We start from the raw sequence: 9,077 nt of genomic DNA on the forward strand, positions 1-9,077 counted from the left end.
CATCTCCAATAAGGGTATTGTGTAACCATTACTAACCATCACCTACCACGCACGTGATCCACATGCTTGTAGCATAGCACTCACTACCCTCTTGTTTACCTTACTTTCCCTGAACAACCACCTTACCACATACATCTAACGCAGCAGAAATCAGACAAACAAGATATTGCTGCCAAATGTCACCAGACTAACTCATTAAACCCCCTTTTTATACCTGACTCTATTATACTACCCATAAGCTAATATATATATAACATATCTAACCATACCCACCAACTATAGGACTAACCCCCATAAGTAGAACTGACCCTAATGCATAGAATAGCCAGACTAACACCTTTACTTACGACAACCCACTAACCCCCTATACTAACCGACGATAATGTAATCAAGAGAGGAGAGCTGGGCAGGTCAAGAGCCTGCCAGCAGAGCTGGGCTAGGTCAAGAGCCTGCCGGGAGAGCTGAGCAGGTCGAGAGCCTACCAGCCAGGTGTGCCCGAGGTCAAGGCCTGGCACTTGTAGTATTTTGCCCGCAGGGCCCATATGTAGTTTGTTATATTTCCAACCAGATTCTCTTGTTTTAAATAAATAGAAGAAACTCCGGTTTTGGAGTTTATCTCGCCCGCATTAAGTCCACTTTACGTAACCAACAACAATCACCAACCAAAAGGGGTTGCAATGAAGGCAGTGGAGCACCCACGCCTTGAATAGAAGCGCCGTCCACCACCATATAACAACCATCAGCACAGGGTTACAATGGCGGCAGCGGTGCAGCCACGCCCTGAATAGAAACGCCGTACTCAGCCACGCAACCAAGGTTACACAACCAATCAAACTGGTGAGCTGTGCTCTCATACCAAACTTCGAAGAGACAAGCCTACCTTATACCAGAAACACTGGTTACACTCGTGCCTACCACCGAAGGCCGAATAAAATCTTCAGCCACTCAAGCCACGTCTACCATTCAGAAGGAATAGATCACGGTCTACGAAGAAGAAATCGTCTATCTTCGATTTCTCATACCTTTAATCAAGCTCCCAGAATTGAGGAATCAAGCCACACGATTCTCTTCAGCTCTGCATAAAAAAGCAAGCCCATTGCTTCATCAGCAAACTTCCAAGCAAGCGACACGTCTACACACTACTCCTCCACCAACCATTTCCTTCGAGATGACAGTCTGACTTCTGAGATAGCAGCTGTGACCTGCAGTTGCACCAATCTTAAAATCAGTGGCGAAATCGTAAGGCATTCGATTTTAAACCACCTGGTGGCAGTACGCTACCAATCGGACGACAGAAGTCTACAGAGAGACCTCTGTCAGAATAGAAGAAAACACCTGTTAACTCTACACATCACCGTATGAAGACTTCGATCCAGTATCAAACAAGACTCCCAAGTGAACGAACCTCAATCAAACCACAAAATTCCATTCAGCTACCACAAGACTCCCAACGAAGTGATCGAACTCCAATCAAGCCACAAAATTCCATTCAGCTACCACAGGAGTCATCTCCCAGCGAAAGAGAATACTCCACCTCGCCCCTATCGTCCTCTCCTGAGACATCCAACTCGCAAACGGAAAACCTGCAGACTCAGCAACACACTCACTCGGTAAGCATTACTAACCACCCCTCTATTCCTTCAAACAGTGGACCCAAGCCGAGACCAGACGAATCCAATCAGCTGTAGAGATCCAGCGCACCAACCCTAAGATCGACACGACATCACGACATCAGTCAAAACGCAGTGGACCCAGGGTAACGAGACATATCCAAGAGATAATCTCATCCACCTCCACAGCTACCGTCACCAATCACCGTGAGTATAAACCATAGAATCCCACTAATTCCCCCCTTTTTTATAATTCAGGAGCCGGACGAGAACCCGCCTCCACCCCTCTTTACGACCAGCCAGATCAGGGAATTCGCAGCGGTTAGGCCCCGACCCGCTTAACCCACCTCCACCCCCCTTCATGACCAACTAGACCGGAGAATTCACAACGTTTAGGCCCAGACCCGCCTAACCTACCTTCACTCCCCGTCATGACCAGCCAGACCAGGAAATTTGCAGCGGTTAGGCCCCGACCCGCCTAACCCACCTCCACCCCTTCCACCCAGACCAAGAGCTTCGCAGCAGTTAGGCCTGGACCCGCCTAACATACCTGCTCTTCGCATCGGGTCAGCATCCTCGCCTAACCACCCACCCCCGTGTCAACTCAACTCTACCCACCTCAACCAACCAACCAACCACACCCTCCACCCATCGCCACCCTTGGCTCGAGCTGCTCACCGAAATTTGCTTACCCAAGCAATATTCAACACCAGCTAGGAATCAACACCTTCAGATCCAGTTCTCATCTACCCACGGGGCCAACCAGTGCTACCCAGACTTCAGTGCAGGCCTACCATTAATACCAAAATTTTAAAACTTTTGTATGTCACAAACAAAACCATAGGTGCATGTAAATAACCCACGTATCAAAGACATAAAATTATTATTTCAATTAACATTCTTTTGATGTAAAATAACCCACGTAGAACTATCAGAAATAATTACGAACTACAGTTATAGAATATCAAAGACCACTATAGACAGAAGTCAATAATTAAATAATAGAACATATCCCAGTGCAATTTTGACATTAACGAGATAATTTTTCAAATTTCAACGTAGACTAATATATATATATATATATATATATATATATATTTATATATATATATATATATATATGTATGTATGTATAACATACCTAACCATACCCACCAACCATACGACTAAAGCCCATAAGTAGAACTGACCCTAATACATAGAATAGCCAGACTAATACCTTTACTTACGACAACCCACTAACCCCCTATATCAACCGACAATAATGTAACCAAGAGGAGAGCTGGGCAGGTCAAGAACCTGCTAGTAGAGCTGGGCTAGGTCAAGAGCCTGCCGGGAGAGCTGAGCAGGTCGAGAGCCTGCCAGCCAAGTGTGCCCGAGGTCATGGCCCGGCACTTATAGTATTTTGCCCGCAGGGCCCATATGTAGTTTGTTATATTTCCAGCCAGATTCTCTTGTTTTAAATAAATAGAAGAAACTCCGGTTTTGGAGTTTATCTCGCCCGCATTACGTCCACTTTACGTAACCAACAGTAATTACCAACCAAAAGGCGTTACAATGGCGCCAGCGGTGCACCCAAGCCCTGAAGAGAAGCGCCGTCCACCGCTATACAACAACCATCAACACGATGTGTTGGCACGGTGTATATATATATTAATTGTATTATTTATATTATGCTATTGTGTATTTGTGTTATGTATTATACAATTTGTTTTGTAATTATGTAAGATATCGCAGATGCGATGCGCGCCTTTTTTTTTTTTTTTTTGCGCGCGAATTGGAGAGCGTGGCTTCAGTTTCTAAGCAGCCTTGTAAACAGTTGCACGCATTTGTGTTTGTGCCATTTTTGTGTGTGTATCTAAATATAACATAGCACCTTTAAATTTTTGCGCACTCATTAGCCCCCAATACATTAAATGGTGGCAGCGGTTTAACCTTTCATGTTTGACTTGTATTGTGTTTATATTTTATGCAGAACGGTATAAGCCTATATGTAGTATATATATCACTGTGCAGCCCACAACAGGTTTCAACAAGATTTTTGTTGAAACTTGTTCTAGGTAAGCAGCTTCTCACTGAGTCAGTTGCTGCTTTGGAATCAGCCAGGAAGGTTGTCTTTTGGACCTGGCAGAGTGGTTCCTTCAGGCAGAAAAAATGATCCTTTCTGGAATTATTTTGGAAAGCTACCAACAACTTCTGGCAAAGGGTACCTAGTTAAATGCAAAGACTACAGCCAGGAACTACAGGGCATTGTGTCAAGATTAAAATCTCACAGAGATAAATGCCAAGGTCATCCACAGCATACTGAAGAAGAAATTGATGACCCAGGTAAATAATTTTACTTATATTGTATGCATTTCTCCCTTTTCATACGCAACTATATAAACTTGGTGAACAATGGAGAGCATGTGCAATAAAAATGTAAAGACCTAAAGAGATGATACTTCAACGTCATTACTTCTAAATTTGGGTAATGACTATATCACTATAATATACTATATCCACTCAACTTTGGGGCCTAGATGATTGTTATTCATTTCATTCAACATTGTGTAATATATTCTATAGGTTCCATTGGAATTCAGCCCACATGGGATTCAGCCCAAAGGGATTTAGCCTAACCTAACCCAACCCATTATTTTTAGTGAATTTAGAAGTGGACTGAATCCTGTGTGGGCTGAATTCCAAGCCCACCTATTTCATATCCTGTTAATTATTTCCAAATAATTTAGTGGCTTGTGTGAATATGATCATTATCTAGAAAAATAACTACTGTACTCAAAAGTAGCCTAAATGACACTGTATTCATTCATTTATTTATTCATTTATAAATTATGCAATATGGTAAAATTTTCTGTTTCCACTTCAGGATCTGTATCAATAGCTTCAATACCTTCATCATCGGCTCCACTTAAATTATCTGCAAACCTGACTCCACCATTAAAAAGGTCACTATCAGACTCCTCCACAGGCGCCACTTCTGCTAAATCATTTTCATCTAAAAGAAAGTCATCAACATCTCTGGACAGATTTATCATAAAAAATTCAGCCTCTCAAAAGGAAAATCTCGACAAAGAAGTTGCAAGAATTATAATTGCTACAAATTCACCATTTCGTCTTGTTCAGCATCCTCATTTTCTCAAGATGGTTCAGAACCTGAGGCCAGGTTATATTCCTCCATCCAGAAAAGATATTGCTGATAAGTACTTGGATCTTGTGTATGAAAAGGAATATAAAAAGTGTGCAGATGACCTGAATAATGAAACTGTATGTCTTTCAATTGATGGGTGGTCTAACATCCATAATGAGCCCATAATATGTCACTCTAACAACATCCACTGGTCAGATTTATTTAGATGATACAATAGACACATCAAGAAAACCTCACACTGCTGAATATTTTCTACAACTTGTACAAAATTTGATCAAGAAGGCTGAACAAGATTTTAGTTGTCACGTTGGAAGTGCTGTGACAGACAATGCAGCAAATGTCACCAAGATGAGAAAAGTCTTGGAGGAATCGAGTGAACCTGAACATACCGTCCTCACATACGGCTTATACCGTTCCTTGTATACTTGTGGCAAGTCTAGATGACACTGCTCCTTATATTGATATGCTAAAAATGTCCTTTAGCAATCAGATCGCATATCAGATAGCAATCCCACAATATTTAAAATCTAAAAAAAAAAAAAAAAAAAAAAAATCTATTTAGATCAAATAAATCTGATTTAAATAAAAAAATATTTTTACAAATAAAAAAAAAAAAAAAAAAAAAAAGAATGGCAACCCTGGTGTCCACTAACATCATACAATAATACCTGTTAAGTCCGGCTAAAATTTGGCATTTCAATGCATAATAGTGCCTTGAATATAGTTTCTTATTTCACTATAAAAGTTTATATTAACTTATACTGTATTGAATAAGTCAATAGTTGATATATTTGTCCTATATACAATGTTAGGTCTAGTTTTGATATATTTGTCTATATATATATGTTTTGATATATTTGTCTATATATATATATATATGTATATATATATGTATATATATATACATATATATATATATATATATATATATATATATATATATATATATATATATTGTAACGTAATATTAGATATTAAGTCATATGTGTAATTATGTTATAGAATTGTATTCCTTTGTATTACATAACTATGCTCATATTTCTTGTCTATGGATGTATTGTAACAATGTTAAGCAGTAACGCCCGTCCACTATATGTAACCTTGCCTACGTGCGGAGAAAGGTGCGCACTCTTGTAGAACAAACAGACAAGCGAAATCCTGAATAGTTCGGAGCGCACAGATTTGACAGTTACTAAATAAGTACATTGTTCAAGCGAGTCGAGGGTCTTAAAACTACCCATGTTGACGTGTGTTAACTTACCCTCCTCCCCCCTTTGCGCTCACCCGCACCCTTCACCGGAAGTATCCCGCTTCCGGTCCAATGGTATATAAGCGGTGGAAATCACTCTCACCTTGTCATTTCCCGCATATTGATCTCTTGATAAAAATACAAGTTTGGACTCATGAGACGATTGGTGGGAAGTGAACATCCTTTTTGCCTACATTACGTGTCTTATATACATTGCATTACTTTATACTTATATTTGTACTTATTACTTATTTTGATACATGTTCTTGATCTCTTTGTACTTAGATAGTACCATATTGTATACGTATCTTGTGTTTCTTATTTGAACGATACTTTCCATATTCTTATAATCATGTAACGGTCCCATTGACCCTACTGCCCATTCTCTTTTGTGTTGATTGCCTGTAAATATTTTCAATGATATTAATAATTTCGTTTACTAGTTTTATCTCTAGTTTAATATTCCTTTCCTGGAATCTTCTTTGTTACCTTTACTTCTAGTCTTACGAATTATCTAGGCCCTGACCAGATAGTTCAGTCCTACAGTGGCTTCTAGAAGTGAGCTGGTTCTTAAGCACTTATCCGTTATACGTAACGTCTCTTCACATAACCAGCCCGTCCCGTAACAAAGTGGCGACCCTTGCCAAGGATATTTTATCAGGTATTTAACACATTCTTTTAGAGATGGATGATATAATTCAAGAATTCGTTCAAAATCCCAAGGTAAGTTTCTTAAAGAAACAAACTAAAGACACTTTGATAGAAATAGGCAAGCACTTTGGAGTAGACATTGATACAAGTTTGCGAAAGAAAAAATTACTTCAGGAACTCGTTGAAAATCTGATCGAAGATGAGATCTTATCTCCAGAAGAGATTACAGCTATACAAATTCCTTCAAACAGGTTAGAAATAGAGGCACGACTAACCGAACTTAAGATTAAGGAGATTGAATTAAAGGTCAGGAGAGTAGAAATTGAGGAGGAAGCTAAATTGAAACAAATGCAAATGGAGGCAGAATTTAAAGCTAACGAGGAGGAAACTAAACTGAAACAAATGCAAATTGAGGCAGAATTTAAAGCTAGAGAAGAGGAAGCTAAAGTGAAACAAGTAGCTAAAGAGGACGAAACTAAAATCAAATTGGCAGAATTTAAAGCTAGAGAAGAGGAAGCTAAAGTGAAACAAGTAGAGTTAGAATTAAAGAAGACAGAAGTAGAAGCTAAGATTGTTGATAGACAACCCGTAGTTCAGGAAGGTCATATAGATATTTCCAAGTATGTAAAACTTTTACCCCAATTTTCAGAAGGAGAGCCAGAAATTTTCTTTCTTCAGTGGGAAAAATTGGCGCTACAGTTACAAATCCCTAAAGAAAATTGGCCATTAATCATTCAAACACAATTTAAGGGTAAGGCTCAGCAAATTTATACTTCTCTTTCAGAAGCAGAAAGCGAGTATGATAATATGAAAGCTTGTATTTTAAAAGCTTATGAACTAATACCAGAGGCCTATAGACAGAAATTCCGTAATTATAGGAAGACACCTCAGTTAACATACGTAGAATATGCGGCTCAACAAGAGAGGTTATTCAATAGGTGGTGTTTGGCTAGTGAAACGGACACCTTAGATAGACTTAAACAGTTGATTTTATTGGAGCAGTTTAAGAATACCTTAGAGACAGATCTTAGGATTTTTATAGATGATCATGTTCCCGAAACTTTAACTAAAGCTGCTGTATTGGCTGATGAGTTCACACTAAATCATAAACCTAAGTCAAGACAAATGGAATCCCAAAAGTCAAAGTCATATATTCCAGATTCAACAAAATACTCTGATCCTTGGTCCCCAAAGAAACACTTTGAAAATCAGTCTAGCCCATCACATTTCAGTTACAGGTCTGATTTCAACCAATATCCTCCAAACCAGCCTTGGCAAAGAATGGAAAGGTTTAAGACTAATCCCCCTGTAACTTGTTCATATTGTAAAAAGGCTGGCCATCACATTTCAAATTGCAGAAAGAGACTGGCACCCTCATTCTCCAATAAGACACCAACTCTTGTAAGTAATATAAAATCAGATGATTCAAAATCCTCTATTCAGGATACACTACCAAAGAAGCCGGTATTGTCAAGTAATGTAGAACCACCCTCATCAGATCATGATCCTTGTTTCAAACCATTTGTATCTTCAGGAACTATATCTCATAGTAGTAGTTCACAACAATATCCTATTTCCATACTCCGAGATACAGGAGCAAAGCAAAGTCTGATTTTAAATTCTGTCTTGCAGAATCTGGGTGAGTCATATACAGGTTATGATATACTGATAGAAGGAGTTGGAGGAATTGTAAAATGTCCATTACATAATGTTTTCTTGCGGTCTGATTTAACAACCGGAATGGTTAAAGTAGCAGTAGTAGACTCTCTTCCCATAGTAGGAATATCCTTATTGTTGGCCAATGACATCGCTGGAAGCAAAGTCATTTCTCCCTTAATAACAAATAACCCTAAGACCTCAGTAGAACCTTCAGATAACTTACAGTTGTTTCCCGCTTGTGCTGTAACCAGATCTCAGTACAAGAAATCTGAAGAGGAGACCTATAATTTAGAATCCCTATTCTCCCAAACTGACCCATCTTCTTCTTCACCAGTTTCTCTATCTAGAGCAGAATTAATCAAAGAACAGAAGTCAGATCCTTCTCTTAAAAATTTTGTACGAGTTTGTTTCATCTCCAGAAGAAGTTGAAAATATGTCACGAGGTTTCTATATAGAAAACGGAGTCCTAATGCGAAAATGGAGAGCATCCACCGCAACCGCTGACCAGCCATGGCAAGTAAGGAATCAAATAGTCCTCCCTCTTGGTTTCAGGAATAATGTTCTAAGATTGGCTCATGATACTCCCTTAGCAGGTCACTTAAGGGTAAGAAAGACCTTGTTCAACATAACCCAACATTTCCATTGGCCCACGGTTGTCAAAGATGTTGCCCAATATTGTAAAACATGTCATACATGTCAACTTGTAGGTAAGCCCAACCAGAAAATTGTAGAAGCTCCACTCCATCCCATTCCTGTA

The sequence above is a fragment of the Oratosquilla oratoria genome, chromosome 26 (genome assembly GCF_046742065.1).
Source record: "Oratosquilla oratoria isolate Oo_2021 chromosome 26, ASM4674206v1, whole genome shotgun sequence".
In the NCBI taxonomy this organism is placed as follows: Eukaryota; Metazoa; Arthropoda; class Malacostraca; order Stomatopoda; family Squillidae; genus Oratosquilla; species Oratosquilla oratoria.